A 17,865-nucleotide genomic window follows, 5' to 3' on the forward strand; every position below is an offset into this window, starting at 1 on the left:
CATAAAGCCCATCCAAATAATATGTTCCATCCAAGGTTACCATATATTTGCTGATTCACCTATACTAATTTCATTTTTTATTTAACATATAGACTTGGCATAAGTAATTTTTTCAGCTATTTAATTTTCAGCTATTTAATTAAATGTATACGTTTAGGGTAGAGATATTTTAAATTCAGAGATTTATCTCTCATTTTTATTTCATCAAAGTAGGCTTAGCAATCTATTTATTTCAAATGAGTTCTTAGTCCTTTATAGGTATTTGAAAGTCACAATTGGAAATTTTAGTACTTAAGTTCACATTTTGTAATGCAAATGAAATGATTGAGAGCTGTATATTAATGAGTTTGATATCATAAGCACACATAGGAAGAAAAAATGCCTCTCGATTGTACTTATCAGTAAAGATTCTTATTGTTCAGAAATAACAATGACAAAAAGACTATGGCTGACTTGGACACAAGAAGGAATTTTGAATTGCCATCAGCCAACATCTCAGATGCCATCTGAGATGGATGCTGTCATGAGGAAATGGTCAGAAACCACGGAAAATGGTATAGGAAAGTGGTATAGGAAAGTCGAATATGCAGGATCCACCGCATTTTCACATTAATGGGATATTCCCACTGGCCTGATGCATAAAATGGATATAATGCTCTAATATACTATACTTAGTTTACAATTATTTTGAAAAATATTAGGCACTGTGTCTAACACATAATAACCATTCAATACATGTTAGCTATATTTATTTATTAATGGGCATTATTATAATCAATGGTGTTGTGGTGTTATAATCAATGTTTTGCTTTAGCTAAAGTTCTAGAAGGCAAAAATGAAATAAAATTAAGACTAAGTAAATGACAGGAAATCAAATTTTATTTTATTTTTCTTAAATTGTGCTGTCAAATGATATATTTGCAATACAGTATAGCTATAATAACAATAATAACTAAGTGAAAGGTGTCACTCTGGCATGGGCTATGCTTTGTTAACGTGATCCATTTAGGAATCTTGTTCACGAGTCCTTGTGGTCTGCTTGCCTTGTGGCCTGTCAAGTTTTAAGCAATGCAGCAGTTTTACCCCCTCCCCAACCAGGAACCCAAGTCTCTTGCTGTGGGTTGGGTTCCCCAGAAGCAGATTCTGAGGCAAGGATTCAAGTGCAAGTAATTTTTCAAACTTGTAAGGGAAAGCGGGAGGGCAGGAAGGGTGAACAAGTCAAACCTAGTACTATCAGGCCTAGTTCTACAGAGGTTAATTTTGACCTGTTCCATCAGAGAAACTTTGGAGTATAAATTAGTTCTCAGTAAGGTCCCTGTGGCTTTTATCCTTTCAGACTCTTTGGTCTTTGCTGAAAGGCCTCCTCCAGGAGGTGACATGAATTCTCAGGCCCTCCAGGCTATTCCTTTGTCTGAGCAGAGAAGACTGAATTAGCCCAAGTGCACTGCTCAGAAAAAATGCTCCTAAATGCTGGATGATTGAAGGAAAAGAAAACTAAGCAGGAGATACACTCAAGTGGGAATAAATTCAAGAATGTTCAGTTATCTATCCCATTGCAAACTCACATAAAAGCTTCGTGGGTTAAAACCACCTTGGGACACCTCATCATATTTTGGTCAATTATTCAGCCAGTCTAGCTGGTTGATTATTCTTCCATGGGACGTGGAAATATATCACATGGTGATACTCAGCCGATGGGCTGGTCTGGAGGGCTCATTAGTGAGCTTCAATCACATATCTGCAGCCTTTCCTAAGATGTTTGGATGACTGGGCTCAGAACTGTGGACCAGAACACCCACCCATAGCATTAAGGGATATGTGAAGAGCGTCATCACTGTTCTCTGTCCCCCATCCAGCAGCCCTGTTATAATCTTCATTCTTACTAATGAAACATGGTTTTATTCAAGTAGTGAGTGGTAATGTGCTTTGGAAAGTTGGCCCTTCCTCAGCCCCTGTAGAAAATGTGGATAATTCTTCGCCGATGATGTAAATCCCATTCTCCTTTGTAGTATTATTTTAGCTCTGGGAATATAATAAAGGAGATTTTGGCCAAAATATACATTTAAAGGAAAAAATAATTCTCTTCTGTTTCTGTAAACAGCTGTTGTGTGGCTGGAACACCAGCAACTATGCCTGTCAGCTTGCAACCATGAGACATAAGGTTATGAGCAAAAGCCAATATACTGAAGAAGGTAAAGCAATCAAAGAAAATGCTCCTTCAGTTTTACTGACATTATTTGTTTACTGAATTAGTGAACTATAGAATTGCTTATTCTATAAAATAGTAAATCTGGATATGTTGTTCTTTGGAATAATACCATTTAAAATAATAGCATTTAAACCGTGCTTAATACTTTGCTACTTGCACCTAAAACATCTTAAACAATATGTTTATACTGTTTCATTATAAAATCAATTTAGTAGATTGCAACAAGTGATGTTAAAGAGTAAGATAGGATAGGAATAGAAATGGGATAGAATAGGGCAGGGTAAGGTAGGGTAGGGTAAGGTAGAATAGAATAGAATACAATAGAATACAATAGAATAGGATAGAATGGAATGCAATACAATGGAAGAATAAAATGGATAGTTGGAGTATATTAGGTATAGTAAGGATCAGACCTATTTAAAGATGTACATAATTTCTATTATATATACACATAATGTATTATATCTAAATGACAGTTAGATTTCTTTGAATCTTTTATATATGTGATCTTTTATAATCTAATGTCCTCAAGTTTAAATAAAGAACAAAATCTTGAGAATCTGGCAATGGATAATAACAATACAGTAAGAACTTCCTGAAAAAGCAAGGGTTTGAAATTTGGGGATACATAAATATAAACCAAACTTCTGAAAATTATTTGAATGGGATGGATAATCAAACTATAAAAAAGCAACCATACTTCGTTTCTTAATATCTATCTATACAGTTTTTACTTTAGTGAACAGGCTTTAACGATTTGCAAAGTTATAATCGGAAAGCAGTCACAATAGAGATTCTTCAAATCAAGTGTACCAAATCTATAATCAGACTGTTCTTAACTTAGTTATGGAAAACCTCTGCAATTGATTGAAAAGACATTTCTTTTCAAGACATTTCAAGAAAGCTAGAAAAGATACACTGATTTCAGTAGGGGCAGGGGTGTGAATTGCATAGCGAATGCAAGAAAACCACTCCAAAGTGCTATCCAGTTAGTACGAAATTGCTAAACAATCCTGGGGGTCAGTCTCCCAGACTCCACAGGTGATGCGCCCATCTGTAGCCTTGACGAAGGTCTGAGACCAGAGTTTTCATCTCAGTGCCCAACGCTGCATGACAGAGGTTATGGGAGTAATAGACAGAAAATTGTACTTGAAAAATAATTAAATAAATTGAATTAAAAAAAAAAAAACAACTGAAACACAATGCCAGTAAAGCTACCCAGTGTGAAGCCCACTCTCAAGAGTGGCATCTAGTGTATTTTAGGTTTCCTGTTAGCATTACCTCACCCAAGTTCTATTTTCATATATTCAGATAAATGTACTGATTTTGTGAAAATATCCATTAAAATAATTATGCAGACACTGTATAATCTATAACTTTCTTACATTGTAATATATCAAGAATGCTTAGATAATATATTAATTAGCAAAGGTAGTTTTCCTTGGGGATACTTACTGTGTAATTGTGGAAAGATGAAAAAGATTAATTCTACATGAAAACAAAAACAAAACAAAGTTTTAAGGAAATTATTAGAAATCTCAATTAAAGTTATAAAGAAACTAAAAATTTTGTATGATAAATGCTAGTATCATCAAATTTAAAGTATAATTGGCAATTCAAGAAATTTTGTGATATTTATAATGAGAATTAAAAAGTATAATATATAAGCTTACACAAATAAATAAAAATTTAAAAAATACCTAATGAAAATAGTTTGAAGATATAAAGAAAATTGCAGAACATTAATATATTTAGCAATAATTAAATGATAGTTACATAAAACTAAGAATTGTTTTCTCCATCAGTTGTAAATATTAACAATACTGATATTGCAAATACTGGGGAAAATGTGTGAAAATATATACTTTCTTACATTACAGGAATATGTAAAAATTAGTGCAAGGTTATGAAAAGGCAAAAAAATCAACATGTATTAACATTTTAAGTGTGAATATATATTAGACACAGAGTTCTAAAATTTTAAGTTTTGAAATAAAGTTTATTCAAATAACTTCTAAATACTTACCTCAAAGTGAAATTAAATATTTATTTTTACAAACATTATTTAATCAAATATTGAACTATTTCTACAAAAAATATATGAGCAATTTAAGAAGAACTATATGATTAATTAAGAAGTATTGTGACTTGCCCATTTAATTAAAACACTTTTCATAGGTTTCACGGTACTCACACTTGATTGGGATCTTTGTCATTTTGATTTTTTGCTTTAAATATAATGTCATACCTGCACCCACATACCTTTTTGAGCAGGGCTTTTTAAGGTTTGGAGTTTGTCCTTTACTTAATCTAACACATTAGTGTGCAGGAAACTCTCACCAGACTTTGTCGCTGACCTGCCTGTTCATACATCCTAGTGACAATCTCTAAGAGGAATGTCATGGATAGCAGCCCCCCCGCCCCAATAAGTAAACAGCATTCTGTGTTAAGATAGGATATGTGTGTAGTCATATAATACATATTTTTCTTATAATGGGGCTGAAGTATAAATATAAAAATTATGATCATATCTATATCTGTATAATTCTTCCATCTCTGTGTTACTTAATCAGATGACATGACAAATATCTCAGAGATAAGACAATGAATTACTTTTTTCATATGAACATAAACACACCTTCACTATAGATAAGCGTCAATCTCTTTGTAAGAATGTAGGTTCAAACTAGAAAATTTTTCAAATGAATTATTTACTTCATGCCTTGATATTTTAAAAAAGATGTAAATTTAATTATTCTGTACAAAAACTGCTACTATGTTTTTAATAATATGACTTTATCCAAAAATAAGCCGATTTCAATGGTAAGCAAGAACTCTTTCCAAGAAATGTGTTAAATATTTAACACAATAAAAATTTAAATATTTATTTATAGTTCCTTGAAACACATATTTATTTGATTATGCTTTTATAATCCTTTCAATATGTTTTTACTAAAGAAATATCCTCTCTATAAAATATTATCTCTATAGTATAATTTATAAAGTTAGATAATTAATGCATTTTTATTTGATTATAGAAAAAAAGGATTTTAGTTGCTTTGCTATTTTAATGTGCTCCTATGATTCAAAGTAGGGTATTTTATCTTTTAGTACTTAAAATGTGAATCTTGAAAGGGCTTATGTGTTAAATATTTGTGAAATATATTAAATTTGTTTCTTTTTGATTAAGAACACAAAAACATGTCTTTTAAATTTTTTTGTTATTTCTAAAGTTATTTATTTAAATGAATCTCTTTGTAATATTACATTATATTACTGTATACAATATTTAAATAATTTAATTTTTATTCAGAGCTTCTTTTAGTAAACTTCAAAATATATATGAGATCGGTTGTTTTTCAATTAACATGGTGTTTACTCATTTGTGGTGTAAGGTTTGATGGTTTGCAATAGTGAATCCAGTTTTCAGAAGTTGATATTGAATTAAACCATGACTTTGACACGGACTTTGACCATTATACTGCAGCCCACACAGGACATTTTAACTGTAGGTCACTTGGTATTATGACCTTAGTGGGTGATGGTGGCTTATGCTGATTTTGTTCCCATAATGAGTAGGCCTTTTTATATTAGGACTGATCTCATTTAAGCAATCACTGATAAAGCAAAGGTCCAAATAAAGTAAAGCAGGCATTTCAAATGTTTTTTGGACATAAGGAGTCAGAAAAATGTGTGCTACTTTAAACTAAGTTCAGCATGGACTGTGTATCACTGGTTAGGTCCCATTTTTAAATTTTGGACTAATTTACTTAGGTAACTCTGGGTTAGTTGTTTCAATTCCCATTTTCCATTCAGGGTCAAGGCAGTGGCCAGGGTGGAAGAGAAAGAGAGGTGTGAACTCATGTAATGTGTGTGGGGGCATCAGAGTCACTACCTGTCAGTCTCAGATCTATCCTCACTATTAAATATGAAAGATGAATCACTTTTCATGAGATAGAGTTGTTAGACCTAAGGATTTCNCCTTTTTATATTAGGACTGATCTCATTTAAGCAATCACTGATAAAGCAAAGGTCCAAATAAAGTAAAGCAGGCATTTCAAATGTTTTTTGGACATAAGGAGTCAGAAAAATGTGTGCTACTTTAAACTAAGTTCAGCATGGACTGTGTATCACTGGTTAGGTCCCATTTTTAAATTTTGGACTAATTTACTTAGGCAACTCTGGGTTAGTTGTTTCAATTCCCATTTTCCATTCAGGGTCAAGGCAGTGGCCAGGGTGGAAGAGAAAGAGAGGTGTGAACTCATGTGATGTGTGTGGGGGCATCAGAGTCACTACCTGTCAGTCTCAGATCTATCCTCACTATTAAATATGAAAGATGAATCACTTTTCATGAGATAGAGTCGTTAGACCTAAGGATTTCTATGGTAAGTGGCAACAGAAAAAGTCACTGTGACTCAGTTCAAATTCACTTCCCAGAATAGTTTAGACTCCATGTTAACAAAATCCAATCCAAGTTTAGTTTACTAATCAAGAGGTGCCAGAAACACAGGGTGTAAGATGAATGGATATTAATGTGTTTGGAATACGCTGGAAGGACACACAATATACTTTAAATAAGTTATGTTGAACAGAAGTACCACAACTGCAGCTCTCTAAATTTTGCATGCGGGCAAAACAGTTTCCATAGCTCACTCCAAGAGAGAAGACATTTGCATGGTTGCGTGGGCCGCACATTCTCAAAGTCACATTCCCCATGGCAAATGAGTCATGCCAGAATTAACCTTTTGAAGAAACATGTTTCACAAATAAATGTCAGTCAACAGGTTTTAGATTGTTAGCTGGTGTTGATTTGGGTGGACATAAGGCTCTTCCACGGGATCATGAGGATAGTGTTCCAAGGGCCCATGCGTGGAAGACTGTGTGTGGTGGGATGCTTTACTACTGTGGAGGGCTGCCCCTGTTTTTTCCACTTTCTCATCTGTGTCCATCCCACCATGGGAAAAAATCCAAGCAAGGTGGAGACAAAAGCCAAGACCCAGAGTTTCTTCTTCCTATTAAATTAAACTCAGTCCTGTTGGAGTCCACACGTCTGTCCCAGGCCCTGGTAACTACTAGTCCTGCATATTTGCATGCTCCCTGGAGAGAGCATAGGAAAGAATGGGTTGCGTGTGTGGACCATGAGCAAGACAGCAAGTTTCTTTGCTCTCCTGCAATTACATTAACTTGTTCTTTACATTAACAGGTTCTTTTTACAAAACGACTAGTTAAATTCCCAGGTTCTCGTGGACTTTTGGTAGGTTTACACCCCCTTTAGACTGACAGGCTTTTATGGTCCAGATCTCTCCCTGCTTCTCCCCCACCAACAGTCCTGTACTGGAGTAGGGGAAGGTAAGAGCGTTGATCTCCTTGGCAGAGCAATTCTGCGATCTCCTGGGATGTGAGATCTCCTAGCTTTCTGGCCAAGCAAGCAGGCCCATGCTCCCAGTTTACTAAACTCAGTGTTTAATCCCCTTTGCCCCCCTTATTAATAATGAACTAACTGCCAGTGGAAACAGTATTGATTGTGATTCCAGTGAAGCAGAAACCAGGATTTCTCTTGTCTGCTTTTTGTTCTATAGCTATTGTTGTGCTTTTAATATGGTTCTGCATCAACATTAGGAACAGTGTTCCAGGATCACCTTGTGTAAGGCCAAAGCTCTGGCAACTGAGGGTGGGATGACGGTAAAATTGGTAGATGGAGATGCTTAAGTATGATAATCTTTTGTGTTCTATAAGCTCTTGCAGTTTTGGGATTTATGAAAAGTATATGTTTGGTCATTAACTTATCAAAATATATTTCTCATATACACTTGGTCTTTTTGATAGTTTCTGGCTCACAGCTTCCCAAACCCTTAGAATTTCCTAAGTGTTGAGAGTAATACTGTTATGTTAATGAGGTGATTTCTGGAAAGCACATAAGGACGGGGACTGATTTCCCATGGAGCCAACCATGTGATTAGAGGGTTGAGATTTTTAGTCCTAGTACCTAACCTCCAGGAGGTGAAGAGGGGCTGGAAGCTGAATCAATTGCCAATGACCAATTTTTAAATTGAACATGAGAATATAATGAAGCATCCATACAAACACAAAAGAATGGGGTTTGGGGCACTTCCACGTTGGAGCATGTAGAGATTTGGGGAGAGCAACACTCAGAGAAGAAATAAAAGCTTCACACAACTTCCCACAAACTATTCCCTACACATCTCTTCCACCTATTTCTGGGTTATATTCTTTTATAACTGATCAGTCAACTAGTAAGTAACATGTTTTTCTGAGTTCTGTGAGCCATTCTAGCAAATTAATCAAGTCCAAGGAGAGGTTGTAGGAACCTCTGGTTTACAGAATTAGTTGGAAGTTAACACCTTGAATTTGTGATGGGCATTTCAAGTTGGAAGGGACAGAAACTCCAATTTGAAGCTGATGGGGCAGAAGCACAGGTAACAACCTAGGTTTGTGACAAGCATCTGAGGACACAGGGCAGTCTTGCAGGACTGAGCCCTCAACCTATGGACTGATTGTGACAGAATCAGTTGAATGTGGGACACCCAGCTGGTGTCCAAGGATTGCTTAATGTGTTGTCTGGGAAGAATCTCTGCATCCCTACACAAACATATTGCAGTTGGGTTAGAGATCCTAATTTAACCTTACAAATGTGAGGTTCATGAGAGCTTTGAAACTATATTTATACAATATATGAAGCCATGATGGGGTTTATATCAATCCATTGAGAGATAGCCAAGACTGTACCTGCTGGAAAAAAATTCAATCCTATCTTAGCATCTGGCTGAGACTGAACAAAATAATAATAATAATTAATAATAATAATTAATAACAATGATTAATAATAATGGCGACAAAACCATGGTATTCATGTCAGGTTCCTTCTGTGTATATAAAGACAAGCTTATTTTAAAATTTTAACATAGCCTTAAAATTCCCACTGTAATGGGTTCTTCAATTATCTAAACTCTTTCTGACTTTCATAGAATTTTTTCAAGTAGAAGAAAGAAAATTGTATGAATCTCAAATTCTTTTCATAACTTGATTTGTAAAAAGCCTCTGCATATATAATTCATCTTCTATAATATAATATTATAACATTTCTCTATCATGTATGGAATATATCTTCTTAATCTGTGGTGGTTAGGCCATACAGTCTTCTTCCTAGGGAAGAAGGGTTGTAAGATTTAAAAGACAGAAAGGAAGACAGAAAAGAAATCATGAAGTGTGAGTAGCCATTTTCTAGACTTTTGATTTTTCTCCCACCCTTTTTCACTGTTTTGGAGAGAAGAAGACCTATTAGAAACTATGGGAAGGAATCCATGGGGGCAAATGACATTGAAACTAGTGGAATAAATTTCTAACTATGTTAAGGGGAGGTCTGGTTTCTTTGAAAAGGTATCATATAGTCACTTTCAGGGTGAACAAGGTGAGGGAAATGTGCCACCAATAAGTAGACCCTAGACAGGTGTGACTGTTGCAAAGTTACTTATTTGTCCCTGGCATTTGCATGGTGTCCACAGGACCCTCTGTGAGGGGACTGAGATGCCCAGGAGAACACAGATGCACCAGCCTAAGTCTGGGTAGTGAAGAAAAGAATTCAAGGACTGATTTCCACCTATCAGCTAAAAAGAAAAAGGAAAGCTAAATGGCATTATCACACCACAGCTGGTAAAAATTTTAGAGAGCAAAGCAATCCAAATGCTTCACAGCAGATTTAGGTTGCCCTTTGAAGATAGGCAGGGTACTACTTTCCAGTAGGAAAACTTTTCAGTTCAGAGTCCACTTTGGAGAAGACAGAATGTATTTTATAAAGATTTAACATGATCCTAGAAGATTAAATTATCCCACCATTTTATTCCATGTTTTAAAATATTAATGGCATATCTACTATATGGAATGTTCTGTGTTAGATCCTTGAAGAGCATAAATATATCAGATTCTCACCTCGTATTCACGTCTGTGAGAAAGCAATCATAACTGAATACAGATCATGGTTTTTCTGGCAAAGTGACTAAAACTACACTAGCTTGAGTCTTCATAGCACAGTATGATAATAGATGTTTATTGTCGATTCCATGGTAGCAGAAAACTCATGTCTTTTGCCTGCCTCCCATACCTTTATCGCTCTTTTCTCTTAACAGAGCCCAGCAAATAGTAAATATTCAATAAATCCTTGCTGGGTTAGTGAGCTCCAGTCTTAATGATTCACTGTCTTTCTTTTCAGATCTCAATGTGAATAAATGAGTCTCTTTTCCTTGCTAAAACTGAAAACACTGATAATGGCTTCTTTCACAATTTAGAAATAATGATTTACAACCACATTTCTATGTAGAACCTTTTTCACTGAGCAGTATTTCTTTCTCTGGTGGCATATACTGATATATTACCAACATTGGTCACTTACAGGCATAAATTCACAAGAACGCTGAGTCTTTCATTTCATGGCTACATCTATGTTATATCTTCTAGAACCCAGGCAATGGGCCACTATCAACCAGAATTTTGTGCAGATCTCAGGCTATGAGTAAGTATGGCACCACTAATAAATTAAAAACATCCTTGAAAGAGCAATTTTTCATATCTGAAAGGAAGGGTGAATAAGAACAAGCTTCAAGGATAAGAGAGTGTTCAAAATAGACCTAGAGGAATGACACTCATGTTCACGTGGAAGAGATGTTAGAGTGTGTATGAAAATGACATGATATATCCAAGTCTATTTATAAGGTGTTAGGAAGATGTAGTCAGAGATTTGCTAAAAAAAATCACTCTAACCTTAATCATATGTGAAAATTTTGGCTCATTATCTTCTGTCATACTTGTAAAAAACTAACTTTTAAAAGGATAGAAGAAAACACACCATATTTTTATATTATTCATTTTTTCATTCATTTTTATATTTCTTTTTTTATTGGCCACATATATACAAAGTTTAGGGAAACCTTTCTAGTAGCTTACTTTATAATTAATATTTTTTATTCAGTCTATTTTATCATTAACAGTTAGTATAGAGTAGAATATAATCTTACCATTTTTATTATTTTAGTAGAATATAAATGTCTATAATATTAAATTCTAAACAAAATATAAAATCACATAAATGTTATTAAAATACTAGTGGTAATCTCATTTAGGAAAAAACTATACAATACTATATTCTATTATACTGTAGAATTGTTTATTTTGATGGCATAGTTCAAGTATTTACCTTTTGGTTATAAGTTTGAGCTTTACACCACAATCTAAAATTTTTACTCAGTTTTTCATCCTGCCTTTACTATACCATTTTGTTATGAAAAGGAATACTTGGACTATAAGTAAGAAATACTTTCAACTTAAAAACATGTATTTTCCGTTTTATTGAGAAATAATTTACATACAGCCCTGTATACATTTGAAAGAAATAATTATATGTTAACTTGCATTTCACTAATGCAGAGTTTAGGTTTGCCTGTAAAGCAGAAGGCAAATATAACTCAGTCTAATGTGATTATCTAGGTGATGGAAATGTTCCACTTCCTAATAAAGACGATTTTACTGTAACTAAACAGTTTAGTAGAAATAGTAGAATTTAAATGATAACATAACCTCACTCATGTATAATGATCTCTACTTTTATTTATTCTTTCTAATTTACTTTTTTTTTCTTGAAAGAGATCACTTTGAGTAGACAATGAAAAAACAGCAGGGAGTATGTTTTTGATGCTGTCATTACATAGAAGGATTTTCTCATTATAGAAGTTCTTTCACTATTATTACCAGTGTTAAAATATCTCTCATTATATGTGTCTTTGAAAATTATATATTAATAATTTGTAGAGGATTTAAAGATTCATTCAGGACTGGACAGGAAGGAGTGGATAATTACTTGGTGACTCAGAGGAGGCTTTTGTCTTGATGAAAATGAAGCAATATAGCCCCTGAAAGTGTATCAAAATTAGAACCCATTATATAATATTTAGAAGTTTTCTTAGAAAGAAGGAATGTACTGCTAAATCATAGCAGGTAATAAATCTTTCCTTCAAAGCAGAGGGAGTTGTCATTTGTAGTAATATGGCATTATGCTAAATATTGAGGTGAAATTTAAACTAACCCAGTGTGATGGGTTAGTTTGAGAAAACTAAAATCATGATTATCTGAACTGACAGAGGACATAAGAAAGTTTTAAAAGACACAAATAGAACTCAGCATATACATCTTTCATGTTCTATTATTTATCCTTACAGAAATGAATTACTGTAAAGTCTGTAAACACCAACTGCAATTTAATTCCTTCACATTTTTCACTCTTGCAACAAATCTACTTATTTATAAACAAAATAGTTTAAGTTTATAATGTATTCAAACCACACTATGGGCTTTTACTTCATGGCACTCGTCTGGTCAAAGGCCAGCAATCGTTCCCGTTCCACCTCTAGGAAAGACGCAGTTCTGTCAATTACCTGTGTTGTCTACCATGATTTGCCAACTTCTTTCCACAATTATATGCACTATTTTTCTGCTCTTCTCCTTCATGCGGTATCACAAATGTTTATTCTAAATTTGTATGTATCAAGTGGCATGGTTTTAAGAGTATATAAGACAAAAGTTAATAGAACAAAAGGGGAAAAAATCCCCAATCATGATTGGGCATTTTAGCACCTTTCTCGGTATCTAATAAAAGAAGACTCCCCCCACCCAAATCAGTAACTATGACAAAATGAACGAATTTAATCAATTTGACTTAACTGACATGTATAAAACATTACAACCAAAAGCTGAAATATAAATATTCTTTTTTGGTATACAGAAGATGTTTAACAAAAGAAATCAGATGTTGGGCTTTAAAACAGATCATAATGTATTGAAAACAACATATACAAAGAATTATATTCCCTTCTTATAGTGAAATTAACACAGGAATTAGTACTAGAAAATTAAGTAGAAAATTCTCAAATATTTGAAAATAAACAACACATTTAAAATAACCAAATGGGTCAAAAAGTGATACAATAAAATTTTAGTCATATTTTGCATTAAAAATAACAAAAGTATGCAACTTAAATCTTGGCACATAGCCGAGCAGGGTTTCATATTCTAAGTGCATATATTAGAAAAGAAGAAATGCTAAAAGTCAATAATAAAAAGTTAGACCTCAAGAAGCTAGGTAAAGACAATCAAAAATAAAATAAGTGGAAGAAGACAGTATTTGTATGAATAAAAATCAATTAAATATAAAAGACAAGCTCAATAGAAAAAACACACCAAAGTTTTGTTAACATCAAAAAAGTAGATATACTTTTAGAAGAATCAAAGAAGAAAAAAGAAAAGGAAAACAAAAGTTACTAAATATGCTATCAGAGCAAAATTTGTAGATATTAATATGTGTTATTATAATAATTTATTAATATGAATTAGAAAATTATTTGAAGAATACAACTTTCCAAAACTGACAGAAGGGAAATAGAAAATCTTTCTGAATGATTTAATATTTATTTTAAAAACAATACATTAGTTGAACACTTCTTATTTAAAAAAAAACTAGCTACAGAAGGCCTCATTTATAAAATTTTCCAAAAATTTAAGGAGCAAAAATATTCATTTTATATGGCTGGAGGAAACATTTTCAGTGTGTTTTGTAATGCCAGATTAAGCCTAAAAGCAAAACTTGTCAAAGATATTATAAGAAAAAGTATTAGGTAATAATTGTCATGAGCCTGATGAAAATACACTAAATAAAATATTAACAAATCAGAGGCAACAGTGAGTTAAAAATATCCATTATGATTTGGATATATTCCAGGAAGGCAGAGTTGTTTTATATGTGAAAATCAATCAATGTTGTTTAATATATTTACAAAAGAAATACATTATACTCTCATCTAATAAATGCATGAAAATTTATAAGATCAATGCTAATTCATTAAAAACACAAATAAAAGCTTTAATCAAACCAGGAATGGAAAGAAAACATATTCCATTAAACAGAAGTATAAACTTCCTTCATCTGATAAAACATACGTGCCGATAGGAAAGAAGGAAGGGAAGCAGATGAAGGAGGGAACAAAGGGAGGAAAGGAAAATGGAAGGAAGGAAAGAGGAAAGGGGAAGAGGTCGGGGGGGGGGGAGAAATAAAGAAAAAAGGATAGCAACTGTTCAACTTCATACTTAACGGTAAAATATTAAATGCTTTCTCTCTGAATTTAGAAAAAAGAATATTCACTTTTTTCAAGTTTCATTGTTATCCTTGGAAAGTATAAGGATTGGAAATGTTAGAGAAAGTAAATTATTTGTCAATGGCATGATTGTGTAATTAGATAATGAAACTAATTTATAGACTATTAGGATTTAGTTGGATTTAGTAAGGACACTGAATATATATATATATATTTTATATAATTATGTATATAATTTATATCCAATATATAAAAGTTACTTGCATTACAATATGTGAGTAATGGATATTTAAAAGTAGATATTTAAAACCATGTTTTTCACTCAGAAGCAAAGACTTAGGAGTACGTGTTAGAAAAGGCATTCTTCTTCCAGGTGTCCCTGTGGTTTAGTTCCGTGCCTCCTTATACTTATCTACTCGACGGTCCCATACTGACTAAATTACTTAAAATTGAAAACTGCACACTCTAGTCCTCTTGCTCTTTCACTTATTTTCTTCTCTTAGCTTATTATTTACACTCCTTTCAATGTAATTGCTTATTTTATCTCTGTTTATTACTCTTTCCGAAGAATGTAAGCTTCATGCAGTATGGTTCTCGATCTGTTTCGATCACTGACATATGCTAAGCCCAACAGTGCTTCCTACCTAGTAGGCACTTACCAAACATTTGTCAAACAAGTGAATAAAATCAATATGATTTTATACCCACAGAACATTAAGAGTCTAGTGATACAGGGTGTTGGAGAGTCTATGGAGCATTAGGACGGCTCATCCACCGCTGCAGGAACAACCAATTATGAAAACGTGCTGCGTGCCTGATAGCAGAGCAATTTTACCGCTAGACTTAGACCCTTGGGAAACTGTTGCATATGTACAGTAGGAGGTATAGAAAATAAATTTTACTTAGGCATTGTTGATAATAACAAACATGGACCCAAACAAAATGTTAATTAATGATAGAATAGATAAATATGCTCTGTGATATTCACACAATTGGAGACTAATTCTTTAATATTGTTTCATACTTCTGTTTAACGGAATATGTTTGGAATAATAACGTGTATAGAACTATGCTTATGTACTCTCAGTCCCTTGCCTACCAATCAAATGAAGGCTTATTTATTAAAATACTGCAAGACTTCAGGTGACGACAGACTATATGTAGAGAGCACCTCGGTTTCTGGATGAATGCATCGCAGATGTGGACATTGCTGCGTCGAGCGGTTAGCCTGTGTTGAATTATTGAGGAAGGAACTGAGTAGGGTGAAATCAGGAATCCTTGCATGAGGCTTGGGGTTCATGATTGTTTCTTCACTTTTTGGCTTCAAGATTGATGAGTACTTTAACGTTTAATAGTTATTCTGTAAAATGTGCTTATTTCTTTTCATGTACCTTTTATACGTATTTCATAATTTTCAATAAAAATTTAAGTGACTGCATTTAACTTATCTATAAATGTGTAATACATGCATATATACTTATACATATATCATATCAACTTAGCTTTACACAATGTAGAATGTCTTCAGCTGTATAGCAAAACTAAAAATATAACAAAAATTATGCAACTCTATTTATAAAATATTTTATACAAGATAGGCTCATTGAGTTAAATCCCAAAGCTGATATGTAAAAGTCAACATATTTGTCTCTTCCTAATAGTAGCACCTTTATCTCCAATTTGCTTGCTTGGCTGTGAAAATGCCAGTCTGATGAATCACTGCAAGTTGCACAAGGCTTTATTTTTTGTGCGTAAAAAGACAAAATATTAAAGAAACAAGTAGAATGAAATACTTAGTATAAACAGATTCATTTTTAATAGTCTACGCCTAGAGTATCTCTGAAAATTATTATAAAATATTAAAAGTTCTTAAAATATTTAAAGAAAACCACAATTTTTTAGAATTAAAACTGTGATTTCTGACCTTTTGCTTTATAGAAGTCAGTATGTTTTCGTTGTTGTTGCTTTTGCTACTTATTCTTTTGCAATTTTCTTTTTATTGGAAAATTTGATGTGCCATTTTTTCATTTGGCTTGTACTTGATGTAAAAACAGCATTTATATGCTTTCTACTTTTGTTCTTTCCCTGATATCTAAGGAAAACATAGTATATTTGTCACCAAAATGTCACGAATATATGTAGAAATATTTATTTTTCCTAAAATCACATATCAGTACTAGTTCTGCAGTGTTTTACCTCCAAAGAGTTTTTCTTCAGCCTCAGATTTATAATGTTTTTTATGTCATCATCAAAATAAAAATATTCAATTAGAATTTCCTCCTTGATCTCCGAAAGAGGCCTAGAGAGATGTCTGAGATCTGTGAAATACGTAGGGTGGCATCTATCAGAATGAGAAGTGAATGTAGGGAGTTGGTTGTTCTTGTGATGGAAGTGGACAGTGAGGGAACCAGATATTAGAAACAGTAGGAAGCTTCTCCCGTCCCAATTCTTCAGACACTCTCTTATTCACCAAGTGCACCTGGAAGCTCTTACTAAATGCATTGGGGTCAGCCTTTTGAGTTCCTTCTTCCCTCTCTCCCTTCTCCCCCCTCCCTTCTCTCTTCCCCCTCCCTCCCTCTTTCTTTTCTTCTCCTTCCCCTATTTTTTCTTTTTTCCCTCATAGTTTTTTAACCATGCATAATAAAATAATTTTATTATTGCCATCTTATTTATATTGTTTTATGCTAAATAACACATCTGATATACCTCCATTTAATAAATTACTGGGGGCTTTACAAACTTTTTAACTCTATCCTCATTCATTATCTTCATGCATTAAAATTTATATTATGTTCTTTTAAAAATTATTGTGTTTCTTTCTCATGCCTCGGTGATCTCAACTGGTCTCGCCAGTGCCCTCCCAAGATCTAGACTGGCGCTGCTCTCCCGCACCCTGGGGAGTACTGGGGGGGGGGCAGGGCTGGGAATATAAAGCAGAAAACTGTACTTGAACAAGAATTAAATTAAAATAAATAAATAAATATTATTGTGTTTCTTTTCTTTTTACTTGAGCACTCCTTTTATACTTAGAAATCAAATGAAAGTAAAAAATGTAAAAAGAGCCACCCCATAAATTATGGTCATTTTCTGTTCTTTAAAGCAGTGTGGCAATATGAAATGTTATTCTCATGCCTCTTTCCTCGTTCTGGCCAGATTTCCTCCCTTTATATCAAACCAAGGATCTCATTGGCGAGAAGCGCTTTAGTGACAGTCACGTATAATTAACATGATAGACAACTGACCTCAAAATTCAATGAAGTAGGCCCCTGTACCCCAAAGATAAGTTCCCAGTTACTGACACGGTTCCCTGTTTCCTTCAGAGGACCAGCCTTTCAGGGTTTGAAGTCAGAGTTGGTACAGGAAAACTGGTCTTGGACTCGCTGGCACAACAGTCACCCTTCAGGTATGCCATGGCTCTCAGGCACAAGTGCACTGTGGGGCACAGTTCTCAGAGAGTTTAAAAGTAAGTGTTAGAAGAGCAAACCCCTCACAGAAATGACC

Source organism: Sturnira hondurensis, unplaced genomic scaffold (genome assembly GCF_014824575.4).
Source record: "Sturnira hondurensis isolate 20B ecotype Veracruz unplaced genomic scaffold, ASM1482457v3 Scaffold0010128, whole genome shotgun sequence".
Classification (NCBI taxonomy): Eukaryota; Metazoa; Chordata; class Mammalia; order Chiroptera; family Phyllostomidae; genus Sturnira; species Sturnira hondurensis.